The 19342-nt window shown below is 40.3% G+C and overlaps 2 long non-coding RNA genes across 3 annotated transcripts; one reads left to right on the top strand and one right to left on the bottom strand.

Moving 5' to 3' along the window:
* Nucleotides 1–1141: 1141 nt before the first annotated feature.
* LOC136182443 (uncharacterized) lies at nt 1142–18433 on the top strand. 2 transcript variants are annotated; one of them, XR_010668704.1, is made up of 4 exons: nt 1142–5355; nt 6234–6445; nt 12315–12385; nt 18158–18433. It is a non-coding gene; the product is annotated as an uncharacterized lncRNA (long non-coding RNA). The 2 variants fall into 2 exon arrangements; XR_010668705.1 differs by lacking the exons at nt 12315–12385; nt 18158–18433 and adding an exon at nt 8414–8660 and having other exon boundaries at nt 1464–5355.
* Nucleotides 8799–12379, bottom strand: LOC136182444 (uncharacterized). Its single transcript, XR_010668706.1, has 2 exons — nt 12036–12379; nt 8799–11319 (listed from the first exon to the last, which is right to left on the bottom strand). It is a non-coding gene; the product is annotated as an uncharacterized lncRNA (long non-coding RNA).
* Nucleotides 18434–19342: the final 909 nt, after the last annotated feature.

Here is a 19342-nt window from a genome sequence, read left to right as displayed (position 1 = left end):
CTCACCCCTCTTCCATTGAGAATAAAAAGTGAACAGGTGACTTGAATCAACACATCTCCACCCACGTGACCTGATATCCCCTCACTCAACACAATCCTCATAAGTGATATACCGGTAATAATCAATTACCCAAAACAACAATATATAACAGACTACCTTAACTTTAAATAAATACCACAAAGACAATTATATCAATCCATGGCTCCAACACATTATTTATTTATTTATTGTAAAACTTGTGTTTATGGCTCCACTTTGATTGTGACAGATGAAGAGATTTATTTATATGATGCTGAATGAGACCGACCGATGATGTTTTGATAGGTGAAGGCTGCGTGAAATATCCAAAAGAGATTCAGTTCAGGGATATAAAGAAAACAAAAAGTGCTTTATCACAAAGTCAGCCAGTACTGTCATTTATATTTATACTTTATTCACCACTGCTCCTTCACCTGTCATTTTGGGTTCATGCCAAAGTTTGTGTTATGTTTCATTTATTTAATATCATCATGTTGTGCTTGTGTTCCAATAAAGATTTGCTCTGATGCAATTCTGAATGAAAACGTCTGAATCCTGTATCTTTATAGAGATAAAGTCGCTCACAATGAAGGTCTTATTTGAGAGTGAGCTCCCTTTAAGTAGTGCCAACTTATTAACTGTATATGGGATGGTAGAGGTGTTTGGGGGAGTCAACTGTCTTTAGGTCACATAGATTTTTACTTTTAAGGGCTGAGAGATTGTTTTTCTTCCTTTCTCTTCGTGAGCAAATTGTCCCGATCATCTGCGACTTCCCTCGCAGGGTCTCCTCTAGTCGCTCGACACACACACGCTGCAGGACGGACACTGCCGAAACAACTAAATACCCGCAGTATCTCACTCCTTGCCGTCTTTGCGTTTCTCTCGTTGCTTTGTTTTTGACCCTTGGCCGCTGATTGGACAATCAACAAACTGTAAATCAAATACAACAAAGATAAACAGGTGCCGAAAATCTGTCATATGTCACACCAAGGCAGAAAGTGAACTCTTCTAAAAGCATGCACACAACCAAGAGTATTAATCAAAACACAATGGCAGAAGAATGTGCAATATAATAATATATAATAAAAACCCTATGCTCAATAAAATATAGAAATGGTAAGCGGACATGAGCTTATATAGCTTTTTGGTCTTTCAATTTCGGTACTCAATGTCGGATTTACCCAACCTCACTCATTCATGCAGTAATTGTGTTTTCCCATTCACGCGCATTCACTCGGGCGATGCCGGGTTAAGTGTCTTGCCCAAGGACACAGCGAGGTTTGGCCGAGGTGGGACTCGAACTCTCAACCTTGCGATTGAGGGCCGAACGCCCTGCCAGTTGTGCCACATTCGCCCCGGCATTTGATATTATGTCAACCTTATATTTATACCTTTTAATATACTTTAACTTACTTTTATACTTTTACGTTTCGTTTTTTTTTACGTTAAAACGCAAACATTTACATTTAAAGTCGCCAGAAAAAGCATATGTAGATTTAAAAAAACACTTCAGCTGTGAACAAATGCAAATAACCTCAGCATTCATTAGAAATAACTGGTTTTACGTTTCTATGGAAACAGCGATACATAGAGCTAGCATGGCCACAGTTACATTCTAGTTAGCGTTAGGCTACAGCTAACAGCAAGACAGAAGTATAGCTTACTTCAGTACTCTTCATCCTCCTCATATCTCCCATATGTATCTCCCACAATATCCACTACGTTAGCAGCATCTTCATCGCATGAATGAGCATCAACATCCTCTCTCTCTGTTAACAACAGCCCAGCAGGACTAAAGGGATCCATCGTCCTTTAATTTAAAGAAAGCATTTATTGTGTTTCACAGAATCTACTGGACACTTGTTGTTAGTCATTGACAACATTTAAGGGTAGCATTGTGTTCATGTTGTCCCGGAAATCAGATTAGGGTCTGACCGGACAGGAGACCTCCACCAATCAAATCATAGCGCACGAAAACATCAGAGTTCATGTTCTCACATGATGAGAAAATGTGCAGGAGACACAAAATGACCACAACAATTATTTTCATTTATTTATTAGCACACATATAAGAATACATCGAAATAGGATTAACAGCTCTCAAGAACTGCCATCAATGTTGTGCTTTGTCTCTGGTCACTTCCTGTCAGCACCTGTGTGTCCAATCAGACTCAAAGCTGATCGTTTGCTCTTACTCACATTGTTCCCTTTTTTCTAGATCCTTACTTGTGTTGTATTTACTCTCTGATGTACGACGCTTTGGATAAAAGCGTCTGCTAAGTGAATTGTAGAATTGTAGAATTGTAGAAGAAGCCAACAAGCTTATACAAGGGACCTGACCTCTTAAGAGACAAATAAATCAACTAAATCGAATTACACAATTTCAAAAGAAAATTAAGTATAAACACACCTCTACATACACACACACTTAGACACATACATACAATAGAAAGACTGAGAATGTTAACCCTCTATCAGCTAAATGAGATTTAAATGTAAATGTTTGCGTTTTAATATAAAAGTATAAATTAAAAGGGTAGATGATAAATATAAAGTCGACAGAATGCCGGGGCCAAACCTCGCTGTGTCCTTGGGCCAGACACCTAACCCGGCATCGCCCAAATGAATGAGTATGAATGGGAGAGTCCCAATCACTGAATGAATGGGTGAGGTTGGGGAAGTGTGACACCAAGAACCGAGATCGAGAACTGAGAATCATGAACCATATAAGCTCATGTCCACTAACCATTTTGATATTTTATTGAGTGTAACAGGGTTAGAATGAACCTCTTTTGAATTTCTACAAAATGAATGTGTCTGTCATATTTATGTTACTTTGTTGCCGCCTGGTGGTCTAATAGCGCAACTGTAGGGCTCCTAGCTGGCCACCGTACGTACCTCAGCAAAGGAATGTCTCCTGAGCTGAAGGTGGGTGTGTGTGTTTAGTGCTGCGACCAACATGTCTCTGTTTAATGTTTTAAAACTGTTCCAAAAACTTTAGGTAACATGTATTTTGTTCATTAACCCATTTAGAATGTAATGTTAGAGTTTCGGACATTTATGTGTTGAAATGTTTATTTTATGAGTTTCAGTTTGTTTACATGCCGAGCTAATGCTAGTTAGCTTACCAGTTAACACGTGTGCGTGTTTTTGTGTTATACAAATGTGAGTCCTTGCAGTTGCATATCAATGCTGATTGTGTGTGTTTGATTATACACCAGGTAGGCACTGTTAAATTAGTTTTACATAAAAAGTGAACTGTGGATTCATGTTGTTTGTGTTCATTGTAAAAAGCTATAAAATGCGTCCAGAGAAACAAGTCTATCCATTTGGCTCAACAACACCACTCCATGTAAGAGGGATTTTTTCTGCTGATTTGAAATCAAGTGAGGATTCAAAAACTGTCACAAGTGATCAAAGAAGCACGAATATGTGTGCTGGGGAGAAAGACTGCTGTTAAGTTGGGACTACTTCATATTGGCTCTATCGAACAGGTGTACGCTGTCGAACCAAAAGATACAGTAGTTTTTACAGCTGAGCTACAGGAGAAATACAAAGACTGTTTTCAAGGTTTAGGCAAACTTAAGGATTTCCAGCTGGAGCTGCACGTGGATAACAGTGTAAAGCCAGTAGCCCAGCCGGTTCGCAGAAAAAATTCAGTTTACGAAAACAAGTGGATGAGAAACTCAAAACAACTTGAGAAGATGGATGTCATTGAAAGAGTGAGCGGACCAACACCATGGGTGTCTCCGCTAGTTGTGGTTCACGGTAAGAAAGAGCCGAGATTGTGTGTCGACACGCGCAGAGCAAATGAGGCTATAGTGCGAGAGAGGCACCCTATCCCCATCATAGATGAGATACTGGAGGACATGACAGGTGCCACAGTGTTTTCAAAGTTGGATCTCATATTGGCCTCGGGCAAATGAAGTTGAAAGACAGAATAGGACACTCTGTTAAGCCATACGCACAGCTCATGCTGAAGGCAGGGACTGGCGCAGTGAGTTCGATGTTTTCCTTATGGCTTACCGCAGCACCCCCCACTGTGTCACAGGACGCAGTCCAGCAGAGCTCTTATTCCATCGCCAGATCATAACCAAGCTTCCTGAACTGTTGATGGACTGCCAGCAGCCCCCTGCAAGCCAGGATGCTGTTGTTCGCAGGACTGATGCTGCAAGGAAGGAGAAGGGACGTGTAGATGCGGACAGAGTTAGAAGAGCAAAAGATGGCACTGTGAAGCAGGGCGACAAAGTCCTGCTCCGTCAACAAAAACGAAACAAACTTTCTACACCATTCAAACCAGACCCCTACACTGTTGTGAACCGAAAAAGGATGCTCAGTTATTCTTGAAAAAGATGGCAAGGAGATGATACGTCATGTGTCACTGGTGAAGCGGTGGGTCCAACCTGAATTAGAGACAGTTGTGTCAATCTGTGTGGCCCGATAGAGGCACAGCACCAGTTGAAACTGCTCAACAGGACATTAGACCTCAGAGAGCAAAGAGAGTGCCAACTCATCTTGTGGACTATCATTTAGATAGACATTGCCATAATGGGGCAGAATAATCCCCGGCATTTGTCTTAATGGCAGGGTAGTTCACCCCTCGCCATTCAGGTTATGTTCTGGTTTAAAAGCAAAAGTGAAGAGAAAACATGAGAGTTTATTTAAATTGAAATGTAGTTATCATTATCTAGAAGGAAATGCTCCAGATGTGTTTCTGCGTATAAATTTATCTTGTTATATTTCTATTTGAGCCCAGCTTTATGTTAACTATGCAGTTGCGCTGAATATTAATATATACAGGGCACAGTAAGTGAATACATATAATATTTATATGTTTTTATCAACAACAGGAATAGTGAATTGAGTACCTGAGTAATTAAGTTTTGTTTATGTAGTTGTGATGTAAGTCATCATCCAAGAAGGGGAGGGATGTAGTGTACGTCACGTGTGGCGTTATACGTGATGACGTGGTAAGTGCCTAACCTGTATGTTACCGGAAGCAGGTGTAATAAAGCAGCATGAAAACGGTCCAGTATCGTTGGTGTTAATATGGTAAGAAACACTACAATAGGATATACAAATAGATAGATAGAGACCATAGACAGATAGATACATGCTCATTCTTGAGCCGGCAAAGGAACAGAGAGAGGAACACCTGCGTGTCAAGGCCAGTCTGACGTCGGTGCCCACTGATCCACAGCATCCACAAGAGCTGAGAAGGAGGCAGTGTCAGACAAACACGCACTGCAAGGAAAATATGACCATTGTATCCTGCAAGGGGTGCAAGCGCCCTGTGAGTGGGAAGTGCACCGCAAAGGTTGAGCACTTTTGCCGCAGGTATGTGCATTACGTGCCGCGGTGCTGTCCAAGGTGCTGAGCGTTCATTTGTTCATCTGTTTGTTTGTTCGCCGCTGCATCTGTTATGGAGTTCTGCAGTTATTTTTGTAGGCTATATAGTTTGTCATGGCCATAGATAGCCGTGTTTTTGTTGTTGTTGTTGTTGTTGTTTTTGGCGCGAGTGTGTTGTTCAATGATTTCTTCTATGTCGGGGAAACAAACCCAGTTGCAGAGAGGAGGAGGAGCATCGGTGTTTATCTCTTTATCTCTCTCTTATCTCTTTTTGCAGTGTTTTTATTAAAATGCGTAGCCTAATATATCCAACAATAAAATAGACTAAAAGTTAGGTATGTTTCATTTTTGTAGAATGTGTTTTAACAACGGGAGACGTGGAGCAGCAGAAAAAAACGGCGCACTAAAAAAGCCGACAGATATTGTAAATTGACATGCAATATTTCAAAGGTTACCGATCCTGCCTTATGCTGGTAGCCTATTTCGTTTGTAGATAAAAGTAAGTTGTATTTAACTTCATCAAAAAAAATGCATTATTTGTGTGCTTCTGAGCACAAACAATTACATTTGCATATGCCGTCTGAAAGACGGCTGCAGTGCTTGGAGGGGGGTCTAAAATGTTGGTGGTCCTAGTGTTAAAGCTTATTATAATGAATTCACAAATGTCTGCCAGTACAATTTGGAGAGGTGGAAAAGGTTTTATTACAGTAATCTCTTTTATTAAGAGAGGCATTTTAAGTTTGTTCAGAGTAAATGAAGTTTATTACGTGAACCTAATGCTGTTTATCTCACATTGGTTTAAACAAAGTTAGTAGCCTATCTAATTAAGGTAGATGACTGACAACCTCAATAATTACATTTTTCAGGCATCAGCAAGGACCGTGTCTCCCGGGTTGCACAATAATATGCCAAGACTGCTGAGGCATGTCCAGAGAGAAGAGGTGGTGCGCGAAAGATAGAGGACAACGAAGGGAGAAGAGAAAATATCATTCAGCACTTACAGTCCTTCACATGCCGTGCCAGCCATTATGGGCGGAGGGGAGCCCCAGGCCGCAAGTATCTTCCAAGTGACTTAAATGTGCGCAAAATTCATGAGCTCTTTGAAGCTCTAAACCATGCTCATGTCAGTTACTCCCTCTATTACTCTGTGTTTGCCAGTGATTTTAATCTTGGCTTTGCCATCCAGCTACTGATGCATGCTCTGTTTGTGCCAAGCACAAGGTCAGGATTAAAGATCCAGACTTGACAGAGAGAGAAAAGCAGATTGAAACCGCTACATTAATTTTGCATCGTCGCAGAGCTCGTGTGTTCTATGACCTCCTAGGTAGGGTCACTAAAAAATTGTTTTACTTTGTGTTTTGATATGATGCAAAACCTGATCCTTCCTAAAACACCAATTGGCTTACAGGCTTATTACTCTCGCCAGTTATACATGTAACTGTTGTTCGACACCATGGAGAGAACAGTCATCAAACAAAAGATGTCCATCTTTACGTATGGCAGGAAAATGAAAATAGTAAGGACAGCAATATGATTGCATCTGCGCTAAGTGACTGCTTGAAGGTTCGCCTTGAGGGGGAAATCCGTCGCTCCTGGGCACTTCGCCTTTTTAGTGACTCTTGTTATGGACAAAACAAGAATATGAACATGGTATCCATGCTCATGGAACTTCGCCAGTTTTTCTCCAATCTTGCCATTGAGTACACATTCCCAGTAAGGGGACATAGTTATCTCCCGGCTGACCGTGTCTTTGGGAGGATTGAGCAGAAGATTCGGAAAATAGACACAATCTTACTACCTCACGAGTACCATTCACTACTGCAGACATTTGTAAATGTGTACATCTATGGCACAAATTGGGAGGCATTTGATTATCGATCTGCTACTAAGTAGTGTGTGAAGGCTCAGAGAAGCTTTAAAATAAGTGAAGCGCGCATGCTTGAACTGAGTACCAACAAGATTAGATTCAAAACAGCTTACAATGGGGAATACTGTTTCCATAGTGCCCTGAAACGGGGCAAGCTGTGGGCTGACCTGAAACCTGCCATACTCCCTAAGCAAACCACTGTCAAGGATGCAAAGAAGCGTGATGTGTTGGCACTTTTGACAGAAATGTGTGTGTCTGATGAGGTGCGGGCGTTTTATAATGATGCATTGTCTGAGGTTAATGACAATGTATGCCAGGGTGATGTAGAGCCAGAGTAAATTTCTCAGAGTTTGAGGGTGGTGTGGTGAATTACATTTAAAAAAAAATTGTAGTGGCAGGTGGTGTTTACAGTTTTCTTGACTTGGAAAGTCATGTTCCTCAGGACTTCCTATGTTCATCTTCAGTAAGTAAGCGTTTTCACTTTGAAGTAAGCTATACTTCTGTCTTGCTGTTAGCTGTAGCCTAACGCTAACTAGAATGTAACTGTGGCCATGCTAGCTCTATGTATCGCTGTTTCCATAGAAACGTAAAACCAGTTATTTCTAATGAATGCTGAGGTTATTTGCATTTGTTCACAGCTGAAGTGTTTTTTTAAATCTACATATGCTTTTTCTGGCGACTTTAAATGTAAATGTTTGCGTTTTAACGTAAAAAAAAACGAAACGTAAAAGTATAAATTAAAAGGTATAAATATAAGGTTGACATAATATCAAATGCCGGGGCGAATGTGGCACAACTGGCAGGGCGTTCGGCCCTCAATCGCAAGGTTGAGAGTTCGAGTCCCACCTTGGCCAAACCTCGCTGTGTCCTTGGGCAAGACACTTAACCCGGCATCGCCCGAGTGAATGCGCGTGAATGGGAAAACACAATTACTGCATGAATGAGTGAGGTTGGGTAAGTCAGACATTGAGTGCTGAGACCACAAAGCTATATAAGCTCATGTCTGCTTACCATTTCTATATTTTATTTTATATTATTATATTGCACATTCTTCTGCCCTTGTGTTTTGATTAATACTCTTGGTTGTGTGCATGCTTTTAGAAGAGTTCACTTTCTGCCTTGGTGTGACATATGACAGATTTCCGGCACCTGTTTATCTTTGTTGTATTTGATTTACAGTTTGTTGATTGTCCAATCAGCGGCCAAGGGTCAAAAACAAAGCAACGAGAGAAACGCAAAGACGGCAAGGAGTGAGATACTGCGGGTATTTAGTTGTTTCGGCAGTGTCCGTCCTGCAGCGTGTGTGTGTCGAGCGACTAGAGGAGACCCTGCGAGGGAAGTCGCAGATGATCGGGACAATTTGCTCACGAAGAGAAAGGAAGAAAAACAATCTCTCAGCCCTTAAAAGTAAAAATCTATGTGACCTAAAGACAGTTGACTCCCCCAAACACCTCTACCATCCCATATACAGTTAATAAGTTGGCACTACTTAAAGGGAGCTCACTCTCAAATAAGACCTTCATTGTGAGCGACTTTATCTCTATAAAGATACAGGATTCAGACGTTTTCATTCAGAATTGCATCAGAGCAAATCTTTATTGGAACACAAGCACAACATGATGATATTAAATAAATGAAACATAACACAAACTTTGGCATGAACCCAAAATGACAGGTGAAGGAGCAGTGGTGAATAAAGTATAAATATAAATGACAGTACTGGCTGACTTTGTGATAAAGCACTTTTTGTTTTCTTTATATCCCTGAACTGAATCTCTTTTGGATATTTCACGCAGCCTTCACCTATCAAAACATCATCGGTCGGTCTCATTCAGCATCATATAAATAAATCTCTTCATCTGTCACAATCAAAGTGGAGCCATAAACACAAGTTTTACAATAAATAAATAAATAATGTGTTGGAGCCATGGATTGATATAATTGTCTTTGTGGTATTTATTTAAAGTTAAGGTAGTCTGTTATATATTGTTGTTTTGGGTAATTGATTATTACCGGTATATCACTTATGAGGATTGTGTTGAGTGAGGGGATATCAGGTCACGTGGGTGGAGATGTGTTGATTCAAGTCACCTGTTCACTTTTTATTCTCAGTGGAAGAGGGGTGAGCTGGGTTGCCATATTTTTTGTTGACCGCTATTGTTTCTAGTTCACTGTGATTATGAGTTAATGCGTCAGAGTTAATGCGTAGGCCCAACCTCAGCCTCTCAGCGGCTTCATCATCAGGACAGCCGCTACATTTTGTCAACAAAAAAGGTATCAGAGTAAACAAAAAGACAGCGCAAAGGATCAAGAGGACACAAAGAGGAAGCGGAGGAATCGGTCATCGGAGATAGATCTCTGCTCTGTGAATCACTGCTCTGAATCACTGCTCTGTGAATCACTGCTCTGAATCTCCGCTCTGTGAATCACTGCTCTGAATCACTGCTCTGAATCTCTGCTCTGTGAATCTCTGCTCTGTGAATCACTGCTCTGTGAATCACTGCTCTGTGAATCACTGCTCTGAATCTCCGCGAGATTCACTTAAGTGTGTTTTGTTTGTTTGTGGGCATCTAGTTTATAAGGGTGGGAGTGATGTTGGGGTTTGTATTTTTAATGGGGTTTGCCATTATTATTGTCTTTTTTTAATTTATACATCACACTTGATTATTGTTTTTGTAATTATTGTGTTGTTAATTGAACTTTTTTAGAAAATAGATAATGGATCAAACATTTCTGTCTTCATCCTCTGCAGATAAATGAAAATGATCCACATTTTTCTCATTCTTTTTTTATTACACTTAAACAGTAGCACACAGACAATCATACATGCATATCTGCTGACATCTACAAACTTTTGAAAATATATAATTGAAACAAAATGTCATACTCTTTGGCATACAGGGAATGTTTTATCCCTTTTTTTCCAATTTGCCTGCATTAACAATTAAAATGTTTAAAAAATCTCACAAATAACTGATTATAATAGTTGTAGATGTTGCACACTATGATGAAAGGCCTATTAAACCCCAAAAATATCATTCTAACATGTAATATACAAATAGGCCTACATTTGTCTTTTTTTCCTGGTTTAATGTCCCAAATTAATTGATTTTTATAAAGGCCTATTATAGCCATTATAATTGCTGCGACTGTTACTACTGCTTTTTTTCCTGTAGATTTGTTACAGTGAATTGGTTTGTGCAGAATTATGTTACATAAACTGAAAGGCTACAATGTAATTTATATCCTGAGCTAGTTCTTGTTAAATAAATGTATGAGTTCGGGGTACTAAACACATGTCGTTGTGTTCATGATGCACTAGGCAATCATTCATTTGCATAAGGGTTTGGATATTTGATTTTGAAATATCAATATACAGCATTCATTATATTAGAATCACACCGAGTTAGTAAGACGCAGGATTCGAGCCACAGATCTTAGCATGTATTTCACACCTTTTCTGATAATTTACCTCGACTCATGCGCGCCGGCCTGCGCGCAAACAGGTGTCGGAAATCAAGGCAGAAAATGAACTCTTCTAGACGCATGCACACAACCAAGAGTATTAATCAAAACACAATGGCAGAAGAATGTGCAATATATTAATAATAAGAAAAACCCTATGCTCAATAAAATATAGAAATGGTAAACATGAGCTTATATAGTTTTTTGGTCTCAGCTCTCAATCTCGGTACTCAATATCGGAGTTACCCAACCTCACCCATTCATGCAGTAACTGTGACTCTCCCATTCACGCTCATTCACTCGGGCGATGCCGGGTTAGGTGTCTTGCCCAAGGACACAGCGAGGTTTGGCCGCAGGAGGTGGGGCTCGAACTCTCAACCTTGCGATTGAGGGCCGAACGCCCTGCCAGTTTTGCCACATTCGCCCCGGCATTTGATATTATGTCAACCTTATATTTTATATTTATAGGGCTGAGAGATTGTTTCCGTTTCTGTGGAGCGCTCTCTCGTTTCCGTAATCTGCCTCTCGTCTCTTCCTGGTCTGGTGTTCTCCTTGCCGTCTTTGCGTTTCTCTCGTTGCTTTGTTTTTGACCCTTGGCCGCTGATTGGACAATCAACAAACTGTAAATCAAATACAACAAAGATAAACAGGTGCCGGAAATCTGTCATATGTCACACCAAGGCAGAAAGTGAACTCTTCTAAAAGCATGCACACAACCAAGAGTATTAATCAAAACACAAGGGCAGAAGAATGTGCAATATATTAATATAAAATAAAATATAGAAATGGTAAGCAGACATGAGCTTATATAGCTTTGTGGTCTCAGCACTCAATGTCTGACTTACCCAACCTCACTCATTCATGCAGTAATTGTGTTTTCCCATTCACGCGCATTCACTCGGGCGATGCCGGGTTAAGTGTCTTGCCCAAGGACACAGCGAGGTTTGGCCAAGGTGGGACTCGAACTCTCAACCTTGCGATTGAGGGCCGAACGCCCTGCCAGTTGTGCCACATTCGCCCCGGCATTTGATATTATGTCAACCTTATATTTATACCTTTTAATTTATACTTTTACGTTTCGTTTTTTTTTACGTTAAAACGCAAACATTTACATTTAAAGTCGCCAGAAAAAGCATATGTAGATTTAAAAAAACACTTCAGCTGTGAACAAATGCAAATAACCTCAGCATTCATTAGAAATAACTGGTTTTACGTTTCTATGGAAACAGCGATACATAGAGCTAGCATGGCCACAGTTACATTCTAGTTAGCGTTAGGCTACAGCTAACAGCAAGACAGAAGTATAGCTTACTTCAAAGTGAAAACGCTTACTTACGATATTAATTCAGCTCGTTCAGACAGTACTCTTCATCCTCCTCATATCTCCCATATGTATCTCCCACAATATCCACTACGTTAGCAGCATCTTCATCGCATGAATGAGCATCAACATCCTCTCCCTCTGTTAACAACAGCCCAGCAGGACTAAAGGGATCCATCGTCCTTTAATTTAAAGAAAGCATTTATTGTGTTTCACAGAATCTACTGGACACTTGTTGTCCTATAAAGCTATTGTTGATTGTTCCATGTTTAATGTCATTTTCTTATCACTCAGAACATTGTTGGGAAAGTCTTTCTCATTATTACATGGAAGGTGGAGAGAATCAGCCGCCTCTAATTACTCAGGTGAAGTGCATCAATCTCTAAGCTGCTCCTTTATTACAATCTGCCACTGTCACAAAACACAATATCTCATATCATATGAAATGTGGAATTTCTAGCATGCCAGAGTTATTAATGCAGAATCTTTGCATGAACCACAACGGATGTGATGTGGGTTGTAAAATGCATGATGTAAAGTGTTTAAGAAAGGTAAGTAGGCTGTTAGAATTTTGGTGTCTGTATTGTTGTAGTTTTTTCAAGAGAAAGTGATTTCAGACACTTAAACCTGCAATTACATTTCAGCTTTCAATTAAAATCTGCTCATAATGAGGACAGTTTTTTGAAAATGTATGTTTGCTGAGATACCGTTCATGTAGTTTGCATCAACAAAAATGCATTTTGAATGGTAAGGGCGCCGTCTACTGGTATTAATTTGAACAGCAACAAAAACACATTTAGTCAAGTCAAGTTTATTTATCTAGCACGTTTAAAACAGCTTCAGCTGACCAAAGTGCTTTAGGCTATAGGCAATGCATAAAAACAACACCAACAAAGAAAGACAGAAGGGAAAAGAATAATAGAAAACCATGCACACTGTTATTTTTTATATCTACAGAACAACAATAGAATTAATTAAGATGTGATTACATCAGGCATTATATTGGGGTCTAGAGTGGGGTACTTCTTTGTATAGGCTAGTGGTTGTTTACGAGTTCAACGCCCCCTAAAAAACAAACAATTGTAATGGAGCTCAGCGTAAGTTCAGACAGGAAGACTTGTTATATTCTTCCACTCATTCATTCATCCTTTCACTTCAACCTAAACCACTCCCCCTACTACTTCCTCTGTCTCCCTTCTCTGGTGATCAGCGGATAATGGGCGTTTATTCCTTCAGTAATTAACCAACCAGATTCGGGCACATCATCTCTTGACCAATCATCCTGCTGCGGCAAAATGCTAAAACAGTTCTCTCTCTCCCACAGTCATTTCAGGGCAACCGCTGCAAACACACACTTACCGATACGTTTATTCGGGCAGTGGTAGCTATAGCTTAGCGCTGAGTCAGCTCAAAAAGGAGAAAGTCATCTCCACTCGTTCACGTTGTCAGCCTCACGGGCTCGCCAGGTCACGCCGGTGCAGGAAGTAGCCTGTTCATCTAGGCTATCTGCAGTCTCTGTTCATCTGCAAGCTGTCTGTCACAGTCTCCGCCCTCCAATTAATATCCTCGTCTCATCATCAGCATCCCTCACGAATCACGATTGCAGACAGGTTGCAGTCTGCGTCAGGTTCATTTTACAGTCAAGCCACATAGCTTCTAGTCTCCGCTGCTTGGCAGCACAGGTGAGCATACGTCATCGCTTGTTACCTGCGGTCTCAGGTAAATAAAAGGGGAAACTCCCCGATACCTTTACTTGCACGATAGAAAGGCTATCACTATGTTTGGCACTGACTAAGTAGGTTATTATTTCTAATGAACTAGGGGATTAGGATCAAAACATATATTTATAGCCTTTATCAGCGTTTTGTTTATCTCATCACCGTGGTTAAATAATTTAACTGTTTTGCATAATTGGTTTCAATCACTGCCTGGCTCGGAGGAGCAAATCACCTGTCCCTGCCATGACACACCTCGCAGGTGATCAGCTGCATACTCCGGAGAGTCAACCGGTTAACGAGCTGCAGCCGCGGCGCATGGCCTTCAGTCATAGGTTATCCTCCACAGTTTGAGAAAGACTCTGTTATTTTCATCTTACTTTTCACACTGTGTGTTCCGTCACATGATCCAGTATATCATGTTTAATACAAATCAGCTAGATGGGCTGATCATTCAATCTGAATCTTTCAGTCATTTTCTCAGCGTCACGTGCACGCGTCGGGGATCGTGGCGTCAATATCAATGCATTTTCTCTCTTCTTTTACCCGATTTACAAGAATTATTTAAATCAACAGGGGGAATAGTCAACAAGTGGCAATAAAGCGGTAGAAATCAGCATACCAGCTCTGCTAAATAATAATAACATGAATCAGACCGCTCAATTTCATGCTCCGATTTTTTAAAGGTAGCCTAGAGAAATTTATAACAACAAAAGTCCACTCTTCTTAATATCTCATGAGGAAGGTTTGAGTAATCCACATTTACTCGAGTACCAATAAATAAAGAACCTTAATTCAAAGCTTTAGTAAGTTACTTCGAATCATTGTACAACAGGCATAATTTGACTGTATCAGGAGTTTAAGACTTTCACGTTCACTCAGGGTAGTTCTATGTATTTTCTTCATTTTAACCAGGAAAACGTCAGCCAGTCATTCTAATAATAGTTATTTTCCAGCATGTACGGCTCATTAGCTAATTCCTCTGCTGGTTTCTTGCTCTACAAATGTGCCTTGCAATCTCTGTTCAACAGAGGGTAGTCATGTTAATGTTGCACAACTAATTGAACTGTTCCTAATATGAGGTTTGGCCATAATCATATTATGAAAGTCTGAAATTATTTAAAAATTAATTAATAAAAAGTAATATGTTGTTTAACAAACAGTATTCTTACTGGGCACGCTCACATGTTAACTTGATTGTCATTGAGTTAAAATCACCACTCTGTTATAAAATGTTCTTCAAATAGATAAGCTGAAGCCAGATCAAACTAAAAGCAGTGCTTGACAATTCATGCAAACAAGATCATCACTTAGAAATAGATTATTTTAAGTGATTAAATACCTGGAAACGTCAATGTAGACAAAGAACTTGACAGACTGGAAGTGATTTGCTCATTTTAAACCATGTAACAGCCAGAATATCACTGTAATTCAAAAGTTTTGGTTTTAATGACAGGACGTTGTTGCTCTCTGACAGCCATCTTGCAGGCATGTAAGACGGGAGAACACTCAAATTCAGCGATGAGTTTGTGCAAGGCAAGTCTTTATTTCTGCCAAAGTATAAGCAAATTTAGCACCCGGAAACCTGCCATGGCATTGAGCTGGGTATTGTCCACAACCTCACGATTCGATTTCGATTTCGATTCTTTGGGTCAAGATTCAATATTGATCATTATGCTTTGATATCGATTCAACATTACACATAGGTGTGAGAAATACTGAGATAACTACTCACAGTACCTTCTTGCATTCGTTAAATAATTAGGGCCCAAAGCACTGACAAGTGCGTAGGACCCTCTTGAAATCCAAGGATTATTATTTTTCTTCTTCCTCCACTTTAAACGTGATTTTGAGGGCCTAAACATGCGCAAAAACTTACCAAACTTTCCACGGTAATCAGGTCTCGTTATGTTTATATTTGTTTAAAACAAACTCACTCAAAAAATTGAATTTATATTTGCATTACTCTAGAATAAAACATGAAAGTACAGTATGATCTAAAGTGCAAAGATGTGCCTGACTTGAATTCACAGTGCCCCTGTGGAGGGGGTGGTATTACATTCACTGTACTCGCAGTGTCCCAAGTGGAGAGGGGTGTCATTATAATGAAAAGAAAAAACAAAACAAAAAAAACTGCAATGCATTGATGGATCAAGTTTCTTAACCAGCTCTACGTGGTATGGTGATGTTAATATTGTAGGTTAAAAAAAGCCATGTGGAATTCCCACTAGGTTGTCGATGCTAACCAGATATCTAGGACTTCTGCTTAATGCCCCTCAACCTGTACCAGCAACTCTACGTCCAACAGCATCACAGTTTTAATAAGAGTGCTAGTGAGAACTGTAGGTTACGGTTCTATCAAGTCAAATCACTATGCTGTAGATATGATCAGAAACCGATGATCAATCACAATACAGTTTCATTTAGGAGCTAAGATTTAAATTCCAGCAGTTGTAACAACAGTTTCATAAAGTTTCAATGCTAAGCCGATCATTATATTTTCTCAGGGATGTAGACATCCCTAGGTTTTGGGGGGAACTGCACTTCCAGATAGTCAGGGCAGACTACAATCCAAGCATTTAATGCGAAGCGGATAAGTGAAACATGACCAGATAAGTCTTCCGTAAAATGTAATTCTGCCGTCAGTGAATTCCTCCAGGCTACCGTATGGCCTGCTTATTGTACCCTGGCATTCATTCCAGGTAAATAACACCCAGTGATGAACTCGGCTTTGGTCAAGAGTCGGTATAAGACCAATTAATTTATATGCTTTTTAAACATCATCCAACTTGGTCATACATACGGGCAAGTGTCAAGGTTGAGACTTGCAGTTTAATGCAGCTTGTACTACACAATTGCTACATCACCAATGTGGTTACATTAATGCTCACGATCATTGTGTATGGCTGTAAGATTTTGCAGCAATTGCTTCACGCATGTCCCATGTTAAGTGCTTTGGAAAATAATTTTCTGTCCTATGCCGCCTTGATCAGGAAATCCTTGTCAGTGGGCACACATCAGTTGATTTATCCACAAAGGTCAATCAGACCCATGTCATGCTGGCGACATGACAGGCCAAGCCACAGCCGCAACTTCAGTCATACATGGGCCATTTGTCAGGTCACGGATCCTAGACAAGCCGAGGCATATGACATCATTCAGGGCATTCATTTAGTATAGGCGCTGCACAACGGCAGCGGTTCAAGGCATCACGTCCTCTTCTCTCAACAACTCGGGTGATGGTCTACCCTGCCTTCAAGTCCTTTATTTTCCAGATATCAGTATGAGTTTGTGAAACCAAAGATCCCTTAAACCCTAACTACTGGTAAGAAACTCATATAACTGGTGGTGGTGAATATCGCTGTCATTTAATAGGTGACTGGTCGTAGTTTTCTTCTAAAATCACTGGTGTCTCTATTCGGGTGCTTCAGTTGTCACAGTCAGGCTGGCCACGTGTCAGGTCAAACAGACCTCTGATACGCCGGGCCAGATGACTATATGTCAGTCTACAGACTAGTCATGCCGGGCCACACGTCAGAGGTCGACAGACCTCACGTGCCGGGCCACATGACTTTAGGGCAGCTTAGCGTCATGCATGCCACATGTCAAGCGGTCAACGGACCCCAACATGCCGGGCACATGACTTTAGGGCTTATCAATCGTCATGAGGAGCCACTTGTTAGGGCAGCAGACCCATACATGCAGGCCTCATGACTATAGCTCATTAGCAGTCGTGCCGGACCACACGTTAGGTGGTCGACGGACCGAAACGTGCCGGGCCACACGACTACAGGGCAGTTTAGCGGGTCATGCGAGCCATTGTCAGGTCAAATACCTAGACATACCGGGCATCATGACCCAGTAAATCACTATCTGCACAAAGTGTATGCCTATTCATGTCATATCAATAAATGATCATGGTTATATTACTCCATCTAACTGTAATTTCCCACACAGATATCCATACAGCCAATAAGGTAAGGCCTATGGGAATGGTGCTTTCTTTCTCACTTTTATTTTGGGGGGGTCTCCTAACCTGCTGTCGGCTTCATTACCTTCCGAGCGTGAAGTCGTCACGATGGAGTCTAATCCCCCAAAGACTTTGCACATTCAAAATTAAATTGTTGCACATTTATTTTAAATAAATAATTGTTCATTCTCAATTAAGTCTCTCCTGATTGAAATGGAGCTCAGCACAAGTTCAGACAGGAAGACTTGTTATATTCTTCCACTCATTCATTCATCCTTTCACTTCAACCTAAACCACTCCCCCTACTACTTCCTCTGTCTCCCTTCTCTGGTGATCAGCGGATAATGGGCGTTTAGTCCTTCAGTAATTAACCAACCAGATTCGGGCACATCATCTCTTGACCAATCATCCTGCTGCGGCAAAATGCTAAAACAGTTCTCTCTCTTCCACAGTCATTCTGTCATTTCAGGGCAACCGCTGCAACCCACCACCGCCCCAGTCACCTCCATTCCAGCTCAGCGGAGTCCAGATCCAGGCTCATCATAGCCTCCATCCTCTTCACCACCACCAGTGTCTAGACTCCATAGGGGGGTCTCCTAACCTGCTGTCGGCTTCATTACCTTCCGAGCGTGAAGTCATCACGATGGAGTCTAATCCCCCAAAGACTTTGCACATTCAAAATTAAATTGTTGCACATTTATTGTAAATAAATAATTGTTCATTCTCAATTAAGTCTCTCCTGATTGAATTATTTGCTGAACTTCTGATCATTATTTTAAATCATCTCACTGTCAGAGAAAATGTAAAACTTGTGCCCAAGCTGCATTTTTGTGTCCAAGCAGTTGTTCTAAAGTCCAATAGCCTAATATTCATACTATTTTGTGAAACAGAGAAAAACAGAAAATCTTCAAATCTGAGGGGCTTCAATAGATGAACTTTGACTTAAACTGTTTTAATAAGCTCAAGTTTCGCTGATATGAACAAACATTATTTTAGTTAAGACATGACATTATGTAGGCTAGTTGTTATTTTATCTTTCTTTAAGCCCTCATTGTCTGACTGTAACCATGGTATCATACAGGCAGGGCGGATCACTGTGAACACTGAAGAGATCAAAGCAGTTTTGTAATGTTTAAAATAATTCATAAATGTAAAAAATCTGAGTCAAATCATGATGAATTAGATTTAACACCCAGACAGATGTAAAAACCTTCTTTGGAATGGAAATTGATTTCTCTTCTGTCTAGTGACTTAGCTGATTTTTAAAGTAAAAAAAAAAAGAAGCTGAATAGGCCCTATCTGAATTTTTGAATGTAGGCCCATAGCTGACAGAGACAAAAACACAGCATACAGTATTTACACATAAATTGAATTAAATATCAGGTGGAAGAAAACGAAAATCAATCAATCAATTTTTATTTGTATAGCGTCAACTCATAACAAGTGTTATCTTGAGACACTTCACAAAAAACAGGTAAAATACCTTACTCTTTGTCTGTAAACATTACAAAAGAGCAGGTAAAAAGACCTTACTCATTGTTTTGTTACAAAAAGCAGGTAAAAGACCTTACTTCTTGTTATGTTACAAAGATCCGGCCTATCCATCATGAGCACTTCTAGCAAAGCAGCAAAAGTTA

Source organism: Labrus bergylta, chromosome 14 (assembly GCF_963930695.1).
Source record: "Labrus bergylta chromosome 14, fLabBer1.1, whole genome shotgun sequence".
Classification (NCBI taxonomy): Eukaryota; Metazoa; Chordata; class Actinopteri; order Labriformes; family Labridae; genus Labrus; species Labrus bergylta.
This window is presented reverse-complemented; position numbering and strand designations above follow the sequence as displayed.